The sequence below is a fragment of the Dendrobates tinctorius genome, unplaced genomic scaffold (assembly GCF_039654945.1).
Source record: "Dendrobates tinctorius isolate UK_male_01 unplaced genomic scaffold, ASM3965494v1 ptg000069l, whole genome shotgun sequence".
In the NCBI taxonomy this organism is placed as follows: domain Eukaryota; kingdom Metazoa; phylum Chordata; class Amphibia; order Anura; family Dendrobatidae; genus Dendrobates; species Dendrobates tinctorius.
In genome coordinates this window covers 14,558,943-14,574,055 of record NW_027361737.1, presented here as the reverse complement: position 1 = coordinate 14,574,055, position 15,113 = coordinate 14,558,943, and positions in this window count along the sequence as shown.

Here is a 15,113-nt window from a genome sequence, read left to right as displayed (position 1 = left end):
AGTCATGTGATGTAAGAAGTGAAGTATTTTTCATTGTACTATACCGCTATTTCTCTGCCGTATCAGAGGATCATGAATTGTGGCATGTGTTAAAGGAGCCCATTGACACTCTTTGGCCCTGGGCCCAGGAAAATCTGGAGCCAGCCCTACCCCCCCCACAACTTTAGCCAAATAACCCCCAGTTTTCAATGCCTAACTATTATTATAAAGTAAATTAAGGTTGACAAGCTTAAGTAATAAGAATTGATGTTTTTGGCATTAAAATGGGAACTGTAGGTGTGTTTCCTGTCCTCCACTCACTGCCGACTTTTCTTCCCCATTGACTTGCATTGGGTTTCGTGTTTCAGTCGGCCTTCGACTTTTCACAATAATCGGCCGATTTCGTTCGACCCGACTTTTGCGAAAGTCGGGTTTCATGAAACCCGACTCGACCCGAAAAAAGGCAAAGTCGCTCATCTCTACTTCTGACAAATTGAGTCCTGTGTGAACAGAATCAAAGATTGTAATGAATTTGCATTCCCAAGCCATTCGGTGCAGTCCACGATATTGGATAAAAAAGCCAAGGAAACATCTAACATCAATTTGCAGGAGAGACAGGTGATTCACTAACTTAAGAACAACAGGGAGATCACTATTAAGCCTGCGGATAAAGGTGGTGCCATAGTTCTGCATAATACAACCGACTACATCAAAGAGGCACACAGACAACTGATGGATATACAGTACTACAAAATCTACTCAACCGTACCACATAAAAATTAAATATTTCTCTGCGCACTCAAAAGGGGTTTTTGTGACCCCTTTAAAATTGCTGGATTTTCACGCTATGCTAGGAAAAGGATCTGGCTGTATTGTGCACTGTCAAAAAGCAAATGGAGGGAAAAAAGGGCTCTGGATTGCTTTGCAATAAAAAAAGTCTCTATTAACCCTGGCCAACAAAAAAAATTCAAAGCCAATTACACGTGGGGCTAGGTAGCTAGGTATATATGGCCAATATATCCTACAGGTAGCAGCAGCAGCACCAGAACACAGGAAAGGAATGGACCCTCTTGATGTATGCAATGATATGTATATACACACATACAGTTCCTGCAGGCCTTGCACTGATGTATATAGAGCGACGTACACTACCCTGCCTACCTAACACTGGAACATACATACTCCAGAATTAGCCCTTAGAAGGACTGTTGGTTTATTTGAGTAGTTTACGATATTACGATAGACCCCACAGTGACTAATAAATCCCCAATTCTGACCATATCTCAGCAGCAGCTCTCCCTACATTAAATCCGGATCTGAACACGCTGAGCAGGGCGGCGACCGGTCTCTTATACCCCTGATGATGCTGTGCGGCAAGCCAATCACTGCATGACCACAACAAAGATGGCTGCGGCATTTCATTGAATGGCAAACAATCCCTGCATCGTGATTGGGTCTCTGAAGTCCAACAAAAAAGCTGGGTGGAGACCCGAGTTCCCACCGAGTAATCCCGGAAATGCTCGGTGCTCACCAAGTACACTGAGTACCATGATACTCGGGCGAGTAAAGAGTAGTGGCTAGCAAATTCGCTCATCACTAATAAAGTCATATTATAACAGGACCTACCACAAATTATCGCCACAAATGTGGAGCATAACAATGATGAAAAATGACCAGCATATCAGAGACTTCACTAATTGAGAAAGGAGGTATTTTTATGGCTATTTTATAACAGTTGCTTCTGTAACCCTATAGCATGTAAACATGAAATATATGAAATTTTAATTGCATTACTGCTCTAGAAAATAGGAAAAAACAAAACTACTTAGCACATCATTTGGCCAATTCATGCATGCCCAGCAGCCATGGTAAGGTAATCATCTTGGCTGGTAACCTATTTTAATGTGATTCCTCTACTGGGCTGACAGCCAAACTTTTTATGGGTAGGTAGGATACTGCTGTGATTAAAACTGCCAATGGCTGATGGGTGAGTGCTGGGTCATGGGGCCTATTTAAACAGATATCAAAAGACTACCATTAATTCCTAACAAAAAAACTGGTGTGCACAGCTGGGCATGCATGAATTGGCCAAATTATATGCTAAGTATCTTCATTTTTTCCTATTTTCTAGAGCAGTAATGCAATTCAAATTTCACATATTTCATGTTTACCAGTTATAGTCTTAGGAGTACTTCACACTAAGCGAGATCGCTAGAGAGATCGCTGATGTGTCATTGATTTTGTGACGCAACAGCGATCACATTAGACGTACTATCCCGTCCTTGGGAATTAAGTCCCAGGGCACATGGACGGGATAGTATGTCTAATGGCAGAAAGGGGTTAAGAACTTTTTAATAGGTTAGAGTAGAGTAGGGCTCTTTCGAAAGAGTCTACCTTGTTGTGGTGGCAGGCTTAAAAAATCTTTTAGCCAAAACAAAAGCTGATGGCTATGTATGTGATCTGGTGTTCGATGGGAACTGTCAATGCGTGATTGGTGAGGACATGGTGCAGAAATTTGTTTTTACAAGAGTGGACAGTGGGACCGTGGAAGGTTCAAGGGGAGGGGGTCAAGCTGGGGTGGAGCCTGGGCAGAGTTTCAAGGGGGACTGAAAATGTTGTCAGTTTGCGGCCCTGAAATTCCTGATGGCAGCCCTATATATAGGGGGCAGAATATTTGTAGAGTAATTGAAATAAATGCAAATAAATTTGAATTTTGATCCCAAATTAGCCATTCATATAATAAATTACAGATTGCAACCGTCTACTGATTTAAATCTTCAACATGGCAGAGAGTTTTCCAAATGATTACTAATTGTGATAAGCGAGTGTGCTCATTACTTGAGTTTTCCGAGCATGCTCAGGTGTCCTCCGAGTATTTTGGGCATGCTCGGAGATTATGCTTGAGTGCATGATTTGCGGCTGATAGACAGCCTGAATACAGGTGGGGATTTCCTAACAAACAGGCAATCCCTGCATGTAATCAGGCTGTCTAGCAGCCGCAAATCATGCAGCTGTGGGGACTCAAACAAAATCTCCAAGCACACCCAAAATACTTGGAGGACACCAAGCATGCTCAAAAAACTCAAGTAACGAGCATACTTGCTCATCATTAATCACTAGCAGTTCATCACCATGGAAAATGATGACTAGCTGATAATTGAGAACTAGAGTTGAGCGACTTTTGGTTTTTTAGGGTCGCGTTTCGTTTCGTGAAACCCGACTTTTCCAAAAGTCGGGTCGAGCAAGATCGTCCGATTATAGGGAAAAGTCGGGGTCGTCCCGAAACACGAAACCCAATGTAAGTCAATGGGGAATAAAAGTCGGCAGTGAGAGGAGGACAGGAAACACACCTACAGTGCCCATTTGAATGCCAAAAGCATCAATTCTTCTTACTTAAGCTTGTCAACCTTAATTAACTTCATAATACAAGTTACGCACTGAAAACTGGGGGTTATTTGGTTAAAGATGTGGGGGGGAGGGCTGGCTGCAGGTTTTCATGTGCCCTGGGCGAAAGAGCGCCCCTTTAACACATACCACAACTCATCATGCTCCGATACGGCAGAGAAATAGCGGTATAGTACAATGAAAAATACCTCACTTTTTACATCTCATGACGAGGCCCATCTATTTCTCCATACAGAATCATTGGTCCCATATAATGTTTGAAACAGTATATGATGAGCTCCACATAATGCTACAGTATATGTTGGTCCCCATGGATGAAGCTCCACTGTCTTATGGGCCCAAATAATGCTCCAAACATAATGGGCCCCATTTCTAATGCTCTAGTGTATAATGGGCCCTGTAAATGCTGCTCCAGTGTCTGATGTCCACCTTTGGAATGTTCCAGTGTATGGTGGGCCCCATCTATCATTCTCCAGAGTATAGCGCTCCCCAAAAATTGCTGTCCTAACATTGAAAACAATCAAATAAGTCTCCTCGCTAGGGAATCCCTGTACTTGTCTGGATTCCTCGTCGTCCCCATCTTCCATCTCACTGCACAGTATTTCAACTTTGCAAGTGCTGTGATCCTGAGCAAGCAGGGGGGGCCCACTCATTGGCGACGGCACTGGCACAGGGCCCCTGATAGTACGGTGGTGTGTCTGATGGCGGGTGGGCCGAACCTGCACTTTCATCTGCAGCTTCCTCTTTGTCACCTTGTAAGATGGAACTGTATATGGGAAGGGTAACCTGAGTTTCATCAGGATCAGATTCAGGTCGTGTAGCGTGCGAGGGGAATGTAGTGGTCTGGGTCAATGTACCAGCAGATTCATCGAGCAGTGGCTGGGCATCAGTGCACTTGTGTCGCCTCCAGGAGTACGGTCGCCACAGTGGCATTACCTTCTTCCTAGGGAGTGTGATGTCATGCTTGGGAGCAACGAAGGATCTCTCTAGCAGGTTAACTGATTGGGCGGCGTTATTCCCACGAGTCATGACCCTCCAAACAGCGTTCATTAAGGCAAAGTGTTTGTTTTACGTGGGCAGTATGGTTGCAAAGCTGAACCTTAAAGGAATGTCCAGAAGGGCACCACCAGGAGTGGAGCCTACGGTTAAATTCGACTCCACCTGGGAAACCTCAACCATGCCAGCTACAGAACAGATGCACACATTGCAAGCTTAATTCCGTTAACGAACGAGACTCCGTCATGCCCCGCGGTCCGAGTCCGGCTTACTAGAGGGACACGTGAGGCTCTGGCACATGAGATTGGCCAATAACTGGTGTGTCATGCCCTTACATGTCCGTGGCTGCATGTGCGCTACACTGAAAAGGCCAGCGTTTGTCGCTTACAGGTGCAGATAACCCGCTGAACAACGTTAGTGATGGGGATCACTGATTACAATTATTACCCGCGAACAATGATTTCCCAGTAAGTGCAGGTCAACCACAGTTCCGGAATTAGGCCTAACCGTCATTCCTGAAAAAATGAAAAACTTACGTGTGCAAACCACAGGTGCTGTAGCTTGCTTAACAGCTCGCCAGCCGTTCTCACGCCCAGTATGGATTACACGTGATTGCACAAAGGTGAGAAAGGGTACCGTATCCCCAGATAACATGTATGGATAGCGTACACATTCAAAATATATGTCTATACATCAGGAGGCAGGCTCAGACGGTGTTAGGCCCAGTATGGATTGCACGTGATTGCACAAAGGTGAGAAAGGGTACCGTATCCCCAGATAACATGTATGGATAGCGTACACATTCAAAATATATGTCTCAGGAGGCAGGCTCAGACGGTGTTAGGCCCAGTATGGATTGCACGTGATTGCACAAAGGTTAGAAAGGGTACCGTATCCCCGGATAACATGTATGGATAGCGTACACATTCAAAATATATGTCTCAGGAGGCAGGCTCAGACGGTGTTAGGCCCAGTATGGATTGCACGTGATTGCACAAAGGTTAGAAAGGGTACCGTTTCCCCGGATAACATGTATGGATAGCGTACACATTCAAAATATATGTCTCAGGAGGCAGGCTCAGACGGTGTTAGGCCCAGTATGGATTGCACGTGATTGCACAAAGGTTAGAAAGGGTACCATTTCCCCGGATAACATGTATGGATAGCGTACACATTCAAAATATATGTCTCAGGAGGCAGGCTCAGACGGTGTTAGGCCCAGTATGGATTGCACGTGATTGCACAAAGGTTAGAAAGGGTACCGTATCCACGGATAACATGTATGGATAGCGTACACATTCAAAATATATGTCTCAGGAGGCAGGCTCAGACGGTGTTAGGCCCAGTATGGATTGCACGTGATTGCACAAAGGTTAGAAAGGGTACCGTTTCCCCGGATAACATGTATGGATAGCGTACACATTCAAAATATATGTCTCAGGAGGCAGGCTCAGACGGTGTTAGGCCCAGTATGGATTGCACGTGATTGCACAAAGGTTAGAAAGGGTACCGTATCCCCGGATAACATGTATGGATAGCGTACACATTCAAAATATATGTCTATACATCAGGAGGCAGGCTCAGACGGTGTCAGGCACAGTATGGATTTGACGGCCCAGACTACACAGCGGAGGAGCAGGGAGAGGTAAAGATTGCAAATGCTGGGGCCCTGCCCAAGCAAGGAGGGCCCACTCGTGGGCGTCGGTACTGGCACTGGGCCCCTCATAGTACGGCGGTGTGTCTGACGGCGGGTGTGCACCACCACCGTCAGAGACACTTGATTGCACTATGAAGGACCCTGTACCAGTGCCCGCGCCCAAGAGTCGGCCTACCCACCTGTCCAGGGCAACGGCACTCGCACGGTGTCGTGCGCTAGGTGGTGACCCCGGCCATGGGGGGGAGGCAGCACAGTTAGGGAGTTTTAGAAAGTGACATATGTTGATGTTGGACATTCAGCTGATGCAAAAGGTGAAATAGGTCAAGTCCCAGGAAGAGGTGGACCAAAGCAAGCCATTTTTCTGTCACCCTATGTGTCATCAGAGGAAGGTGGGACAAAATCCTTGGAAACCCATGCGTGGTTCAATTTAATGAAGGTTAGATCATCCACATTTTTGGTTGACAGACGGGTCCTTTTTTCTGTCAGGATTAATCCAGCTGCACTGAAGACTCTTTCCGATAGCACACTTGCAGCTGGGCAAGCGAGCTCCTGTAAGGCATATTGTGCCAATTCAGGCCAGGTGTCCAGTTTAGCGGCCCAATAGTCAAAGGGGAATGACCTGTGTGGGAGAACATCGATATGGGAGGAAAAGTAGTTTGTAACCATAGTTGACAACTGCTGTCTCCTGTCACTTTCCATCGATGCAGTATTGCCAGTTGTGTGAGCGGTACTTGAAAAATCAGTCCACAACATTGTCATGAAACCCCTGTCTTCAACACCACTTCTGCTGTGTGCACCACGAACACCTCTGCCAAGCTGCCCCCGGCCCGTACGGCTCGTGTGAGAACCATCACCGCTGCTGTGTGCTGGGAATGCCTCAAGCAACCGATTTACCAGAGTTGCTTGTTTATTAGCCAATATTAGGTCAAGGTTCTCCTGTGGCATGATGTTTTATAATTTGTCTTTATAGCGTGGATCCAGGATGCTGGCCAACCAGTAGTCGTCATCGTTCATCATTTTGGCAATGCGTGGGTCCCTTTTTAGGATCTGCAAGGCATAATCTGACATGTGGGCCAATGTTCCCGGTGTCAATGATGCACTGCGAGTGCTGGTTGGAGGAGCACTTTCTGGCAAATCCACATCCCTCCAGTCACGCACAAACCCTGTACCAGACCTTGCCACGCCAACATTTTCACTTGCCCCATGAGATGCATCCTCCTCCCCTAAGTAATCATCCCCATCATCCTCCTCCTCCTCCTCTTCTTCCTCCACCTCGTCCAGGAGAGGTCCCTGAGCAGACAATGGCTGAATGTCATCAAGGATTCCCTCCTCCTCTTCCTCCTCATCAACATTGGCTGCAGACGCCTGCTCCTTAAGGTGCGTCAAAGTTTGCATGAGCAGACGAATAAGTGGGATGCTCATGCTTAGGATGGCGTCGTCTGCGCTTACCAGCCGTGTACATTCCTCAAAACACTGAAGGACTTTACAGAGGTCTTTCAGCTTCGACCACTGCACACCTGTCAACTCCATGTCTGCTCTCAAAGTGCCTGGCCGTGTATCCTCCCACAATTGCATTATGGCCTGCCTCTGCTCGCACAGCCGCTCCACCATGTGCAGGGTGGAGTTCCACCTTGTTGCAATGTCGATAATGAGGCGGTGGTTGGGAAGGTGGAGCAATCGCTGCAGCTTCTGCATACGAACGGAGTGTACAGGTGACCGGCGGATGTGCGCGCACAGTCTTCGCACCTTCTGGAGCAGGGCTGTTAACTCCGGATAATTTTTGAGGAAGCACTGCACCACCAGGTTCAAGGTGTGAGCCAAGCAAGGTATATGGCTGAGTTTTGAAAGGGCTATGGCTGCCACAAAATTACGGCCGTTATCACTAACTACCTTGCCTGCCTCAAGATGTACACTGCCCAGCCATGACTCAGTTTGTCGCTTCAAGTACTCGGCCAGCACCTCGGCGGTGTGTCTGTTGCCCAAACACATCATCTGCAACACAGCCTGCTGACGCTTTCCACTAGCTGCTCGATAGGGGGACACATCGTGTGCAACAGTGGCAGCTGCAGATGGAGTGCTCGTACGACTGCGCTCTGTGGACGAGCTTTCGCTTCTGGAGGAGGAGGAGGAGGAGGGTCGAACGCCTACAGCCAACTGTTTCCTATACCGTGGGCTAGGCAGCACTGTCCCACCACCGCTGTCCCCTGTGGACCCTGCATCCACCACATTAACCCAGTGCGCAGTGATGGACACGTAACGGCCCTGGCCATGCCGACTGGACCATGCATCAGTTGTGAGGTGCACCTTTCCGCTCACTGACTGCTTGAGTGCATGGACAATGCGGTCTTTCACATGATGGTGGAGGGCTGGGATGGCTTTGCGAGAGAAGAAGTGACGACTGGGTAGGTCATAGCGTGGTACTGCATAGGCCATGAGTTCGCGGAAAGCTGTGCTTACCACCAACCGAAAGGGCATCATCTCAAACGAGATTAGTTTGGCAATGTGGGCGTTCAAACCCAGTGTACGCGGATGAGAGACTGAGTACTTTCTTGACCTACTCATAGTGTCTGGGAGGGTGAGCTGGACTTGAGAGCTGCATATGGTGGAAGTAGCGGTGGACAGGGCGGACTCAGAGAGGGTTGATGATGGTGATGGAGTTGGTGTTCTTTCTGATGGCCTAGAATCAGTCTTTCGTTGATATAACAGTGGGATTCCCTGACTGCTGTGGCCTTGCAACGACACCTCAACATTTGCTGCTGTGCTAACCGGTGGGCTTACAGTGGGGGAAACAATGTAGCGTTGCTGACTACCTTCGTTGTGATCAGTTGCACATGTGGCACTTGAGGTTTGGTGTTGTGTCCACGCTTGCAAGTGCATGCTGGTTAAATGTCTAAGCATGCAACTGGTATTCAAATTTTTCAGATTTTTCCCTCGGCTAAAGGTCTTTGCGCACTTCTTACAGATAACCTTGGCCTGATCATGAGGATTTTGTTCAAAAAAGTGCCACACTGCACTCTTCCTACTTTGGCAGACATTTTGCGGCCTAGCACGCTGTGATCTTTTGACCCTCTGGACAAGCTGTCCAGCAACTCTTTTGATGTTTGGAACCTGTCTTTGGAGTGCTCCGGGCCTGCCAGATAACAGCTGTTGCGATGTCGATGTCTGCTGTGGATGCTCCTCATCTGAGCTATTGGAAGCAGCACCCTCTTCCCCCAATGGATGCCAATCTGGGTCAACAACTGGGTCATCCATCACCTCCTCTTCTATGTCATGTGCACCTTCCTCTGTGTCACCGTGTATGGTGGTATAGTGTGCGGGAAGGGGCACCTGAGTCTCATCAGGGTCAGAATCTGGCTCTGTACACTGCGAGGACAATGTAGTGCTCTGAGTGAATGTACCAGCAGAATCATCCATCAGCGGCTGTGCATCAGTGCACTCCATGTCAGATTCATCTTGGCCTGGGTAATTCACCATTTTACTTGATAATCCAGGCATGGTATGTGAAAACAGCTCCATGGAGTAATCAGTAGTATGGCCTGCGTCATCCTTCAATCTTGGTTGGGGTGAAGGACACAAGGACACAAGGAAAGGTGTGGTTCATGAACATGAGCCTCTAATGACGACTCAGTGCTTTTACTTTTTACAACTGAAGAAGAGGAGGCGATAGAGCTGGAGGCTGAGTCAGCAATGTAAGACAAAACTTTTTCCTGATGCTCTGGCTTTAAAAGCGGTTTGCCAACTCCTAGAAAACTAAGCGTTCGAGGCCTTATGTAGCCAGATGATGACGCAGGCTCAGCACCTCCTGCATTCGGTCCTATTTTGCTCTTGCCACTACCATCAGATCCACCACCAACACCATCATTACCAGCAGCCAACCCCCACCCAATTCCACGGCCTCTTCCACCAGCCTTCCTCATTTTTGGTAGAAATGTAGACAAAATCCAACAAACTATATAGTAATGTAAAACAAGGTACAAGGTGTCTATAGGACAGGGGAGATTTTGAATTTCTGCAGACACTTGTGGACACTGGACACTTTTGGATTGTGTGAGGCCCACTGATATCTGAGCGCTATGTCACAGGCTCGATGGCACAGCTGTGACCAAAGTGACTAGAGGATAAGGGAGATTTTGAATCTCTGCACACACTTTTGGACACTGGACACTTTTGGATTGTGTGAGGCCCAATGAATATCTGAGCGCTATGTGACAGGCTCGATGGCACAGCTGTGACCAAAGTGACTAGAGGATAAGGGAGATTTTGAATCTCTGCACACACTTTTGGACACTGGACACTTTTGGATTGTGTGAGGCCCAATGAATATCTGAGCGCTATGTGACAGGCTCGATGGCACAGCTGTGACCAAAGTGACTAGAGGATAAGGGAGATTTTGAATCTCTGCACACACTTTTGGACACTGGACACTTTTGGATTGTGTGAGGCCCAATGAATATCGGAGCGCTATGTGACAGGCTCGATGTCACAGCTGTGACCAAAGTGACTAGAGGATAAGGGAGATTTTGAATTTCTGCAGACACTTGTGGACACTGGACACTTTTGGATTGTGTGAGGCCCAATGAATATCTGAGCGCTATGTGACAGGCTCGATGGCACAGCTGTGATCAAAGTGACTAGAGGATAAGGGAGATTTTGAATCTCTGCACACACTTTTGGACACTGGACACTTTTGGATTGTGTGAGGCCCAATGAATATCTGAGCGCTATGTGACAGGCTCGATGGCACAGCTGTGACCAAAGTGACTAGAGGATAAGGGAGATTTTGAATTTCTGCAGACACTTGTGGACACTGGACACTTTTGGATTGTGTGAGGCCCAATGAATATCTGAGCGCTATGTGACAGGCTCGATGGCACAGCTGTGACCAAAGTGACTAGAGGATAAGGGAGATTTTGAATTTCTGCAGACACTTGTGGACACTGGACACTTTTGGATTGTGTGAGGCCCACTGATATCTGAGCGCTATGTCACAGGCTCGATGGCACAGCTGTGACAAAAGTGACTAGAGGATAAGGGAGATTGGATTGCTTTTAAAAAAGCAGTTTGCGGAGCAATGGGTAAACAGCAATGCAGGAATGTCAGGAAGCCTTAGAAGGCAGCCCAACAACCAACACCACTGATACACCACTATATAGCCTCCCCTTGCACTGCACACACAGTGACTGGTGTGTTGTGCAGGCCAAATCGCTAGCAGCAGAAGCAGTTTTTTTGTCTTCTTCCCTGCCTAACGCTCTCCCTACAGTATCAGCAGCAACCTCTCCATATACTGAGATCGGCAGAAGTAAGATGGTGGTCGGCGTGCATGCCCTTTTATACCCCCTGTGACGCCCACCAAAGCAAGCCAATCACTTGCATGCCCTTCTGAAAGATGGTGGTGACCCCTGCCTATGTCATCACGTTGCCCACAGTGTCCGTGGATCCTGATTGGCTGAAAAAGAGCGCAAAACAAACTTTTGAAACGCGACTTTGGCGCGTAAGTCGCCGACCTCGTGGCCGACCTCATCCTAGGGTCGGGTTTCATTTCATGAAACCCGACTTTGCCAAAAGTCGGCAACTTTTGAAATTTTTCGACCCGTTTCGCTCAACTCTATTGAGAACAAAAAATCATAATTATGCAATTTAGATGATGTATTTAAAAATATGGAAAAATAATAATGTCTAAAAATAGGTAGACTGAATGTTTCAAAGCCCTTCTATACAGGTGCAATATCTTTATGATGTACTGTAAAAAACTGTCCAATTCTTTACTCTTTTGCAATTTAATGGTACATTCCGTGTTTGCTGAGCAATTACCTGAGTCTTGAGAGAACATAATGCACATACCACTACTTACAATAATTTCTCAAGTAAAAGTCATAACTCCAACTGGGTTAATTAACTAGGAAGGAACACACAGCTTATTGTGATTGATATGTTCTCCACGCTGGGTGATTTTGCAGGTATTTTAAGGAAAATTTCAGACCTTGAAATGTCGTACATACAAGTAGGCGAGCAAAAATCTGCACAAGAGCACTAATGTAAAAATAAATATTCTGCATTTATAAAGGATACAGCCAAAGTGGTTTGCAAACCTATAAATAAAGGACAATAGTTTAGGAAGCATTGCTTCTTCATCTGACATCAATCATTTGTTATTTCAAATGTGTGACATGTTTCATTTTGGACTCACAAGCTAAAGCCAATATTTTAGAATAATGTCTTAACCCCTTTACCCGTGAGAGTGGTTTGCATATTAATGACCAGGACAATGTTTACAGTTCTGACCACTGTCCTTTTATGAGGTAATAACTCTGGAACACTTCCATGGATCCAGGTGATTCTGACATTGTTTTCTCGTGACATATTGTATTTCATTATAGTGGTAACATTTCTTTGATAAGATGTTTGTGACCAAAATAGAAATTTGGCAAAAATATTGAAAATTTTGCAATTTTCCAACTTTGGATTTTCATGCCCTTAAATCATAGAGATATGTCACATAAAATACTTAATAAGTAACATTTCCCTCATGTTTACATCAGCACAATTTTGGAACCAAAATTTTTTTTGTAAGGAAGTTAAAGTTAAAGTTTAAACAGCGATTTCTCATTTTTACAACACCATTTTTTAAGGGACCACATCACATTTGAAGTCACTTTGAGGGGTCTATATGATAGAAAATACTCAAAAGTGACACCATTCTAAAAACTGCACCCCTCAAGGTGCTCAAAACCATATTCAAGAACTTTAATAATCCTTCAGGTGCTTCACAAGAATTTTTGGAATGTTTAAAAAAAAAAATGAACATTTAACTTTTTCACAAAAAATTTACTTCAGATCCATTTTTTTATTTTACCAAGGGTAACAGGAGAAATTGAACCCCAAAAGTTGTTGTACAATTTGTCCTGAGTACGATGGTACTCCATATATGCAGGTAAACCACAGTTTGGGCACATGGCAGAGCTCGGAAGGGAAGGACCACTATTTGACTTTTCAATGCAAAATTGGCTGGAATTGAGATTGGATGACATGTCGAGTTTGGAGAGCCCCTGATGTGCCTAAACAGTAGAAACCCACACAAGTGACACCGTTTTGGAAACTAGATCCCCTAAGGAACTTATCTAGAAGTGTGGTGAGCACTTTAACCCCCAAGTACTTCACAGAAGTTTATAACGTAGAGCAGTAAAAATAAAAAATCATATTTTTTTTACAAAAATGATTTTTTGCCCCGAATTTTTTATTTTACCAAGGGTAACAGGAGAAATTGGACCCCAATAGTTGTTGTCCAATTTGTTTTGAGTACACTGATACCCCATATGTGTGGGGTAGATCACTGTTTGGGCGCACAGCAGAGCTTGGAAGGGAAGGAGTACCATTTGACTTTTTCAATGCAGAATTGGCTGGATTTGAGATCGGATGCCATGTCGCGTTTGGAGAACCCCTGATGTGCCTAAACAGTGTAAACTCCCCAATTCTAACTCCAACCCTAACGCAAAAACACACATAACCTTAATCCCAACCCTAACCATAACCCTAATCACAAACCTAACTCTAACACACCCCTAACCTGTTATGATTTGGTCACCGAGGAGGAGAGCAAGCCCAAGTTAACCCACAGAAAACCAGAGAGGTTGGTAACTAAGCAGATTGCAGACCCCTGATCCTATCCACACAACTAGCAGTAGCCGTGAAGCGTGCCTACGATGATCCTAGATGCCTTGGCACAGCCGGAGAGCTAACTAAGCCTAAAGCAAGAAAGGGGAAATTTAAACTGCCCCAGAGCAGACCCAAAAGGAATAGATAGCCCCCAAACATATATTGTCGGTGAGACAAGATGAAAACACAAACGCAGGTAGGAAAATAGACTGAGCAAACGATGGGGCTCACACTGACTAGACATGACAGGAAAGGAAAGACACTGTCTGCAATCATGCAAAAAACCCTGCAAAAAAGTCCAACATGTCTGATGCAAAAATACTGAAGTCGCACGACTTCACCCACTATATCTGCACTCTGGTATATTCTGAAAGCAGAGCAAAAAGAGGCCAATCTAATAAGTGACAAACTGGCACAAGCAGTAACATATAGATGGTGATTCAGCACAGCCCCAGCCGGAGCTGGCTGACCCACACAAAGCTCAAATAGACAAAACCAGATCATATGTAAACAGAATTGCAAATGAACACTTAGCTGAACATGCAGGGACTGAGCTGGAAACTAAGACCTCACGAGGCAGGAAGAAAATCACCAGCAGGGATAGAGGGAGTCGGCTGTCTTAAATCCAGTCTGAAACCCCAGATCTCCAATCTTCGTCCTCATTATCAGGTGGCAAGCCTCTGTTAATCAGATCAGCTCCATTACCTCCAGTAACCACCAGAGGGAGCCCAGAAAGAGAACTCGCAACCCCTCTGACAATTTGACCAGCTCCACTACCTTCAGTAGTAACCAGAGGTAGGCCAGAAAGCGAATTCACAACACTAACCCTAATCCCAACCCTAACCCTAATCCCAACCATAGCCGTAATCCAAACCCTAACCCCAACTCTAGCCCCAACCCTAACCCTAACTTTAGCCCCAACCCTAACCCTAACTTTAGCCCTAACATTAACTTTAGCCCAACTCTAACCCTAATGGGAAAATGGAAATAAATAAATTTTTTTATTTTGGTATTTTTTCAATAACTAAGGGGGTGATAAATGGGGGGTTTATTTACTTTTTTATTTTGATCTCTGTGATAGGGTCTATCACAGTGATCAAAATGAACCAATAGGAAAAAATCTACTATTGTTGCTGGGTGCTGGCTGGCAGATCTTGGCGGTCGCACTGCACATGCACCCGCATTTTCTTCTGGAAGAAGAAGCCAGCTGCTCTGGGGACTTCAGGAGGGCCTGCAGGGGAAACGGAGGTACCGGGGGGGGTGATCAGGGGACTGGGGGACCCTATTTCTTTCAAATCTGATGTGCGATGATGTGCTGTGGTTTAAGTACCCTTAACTGCCGCCGTTAAAAGGCTTATTGGTGGTCGCTAAGGTGTTAAATGTAACTCTCATCATTTTCCCTTGCTCACGTCGATCGCCGGCA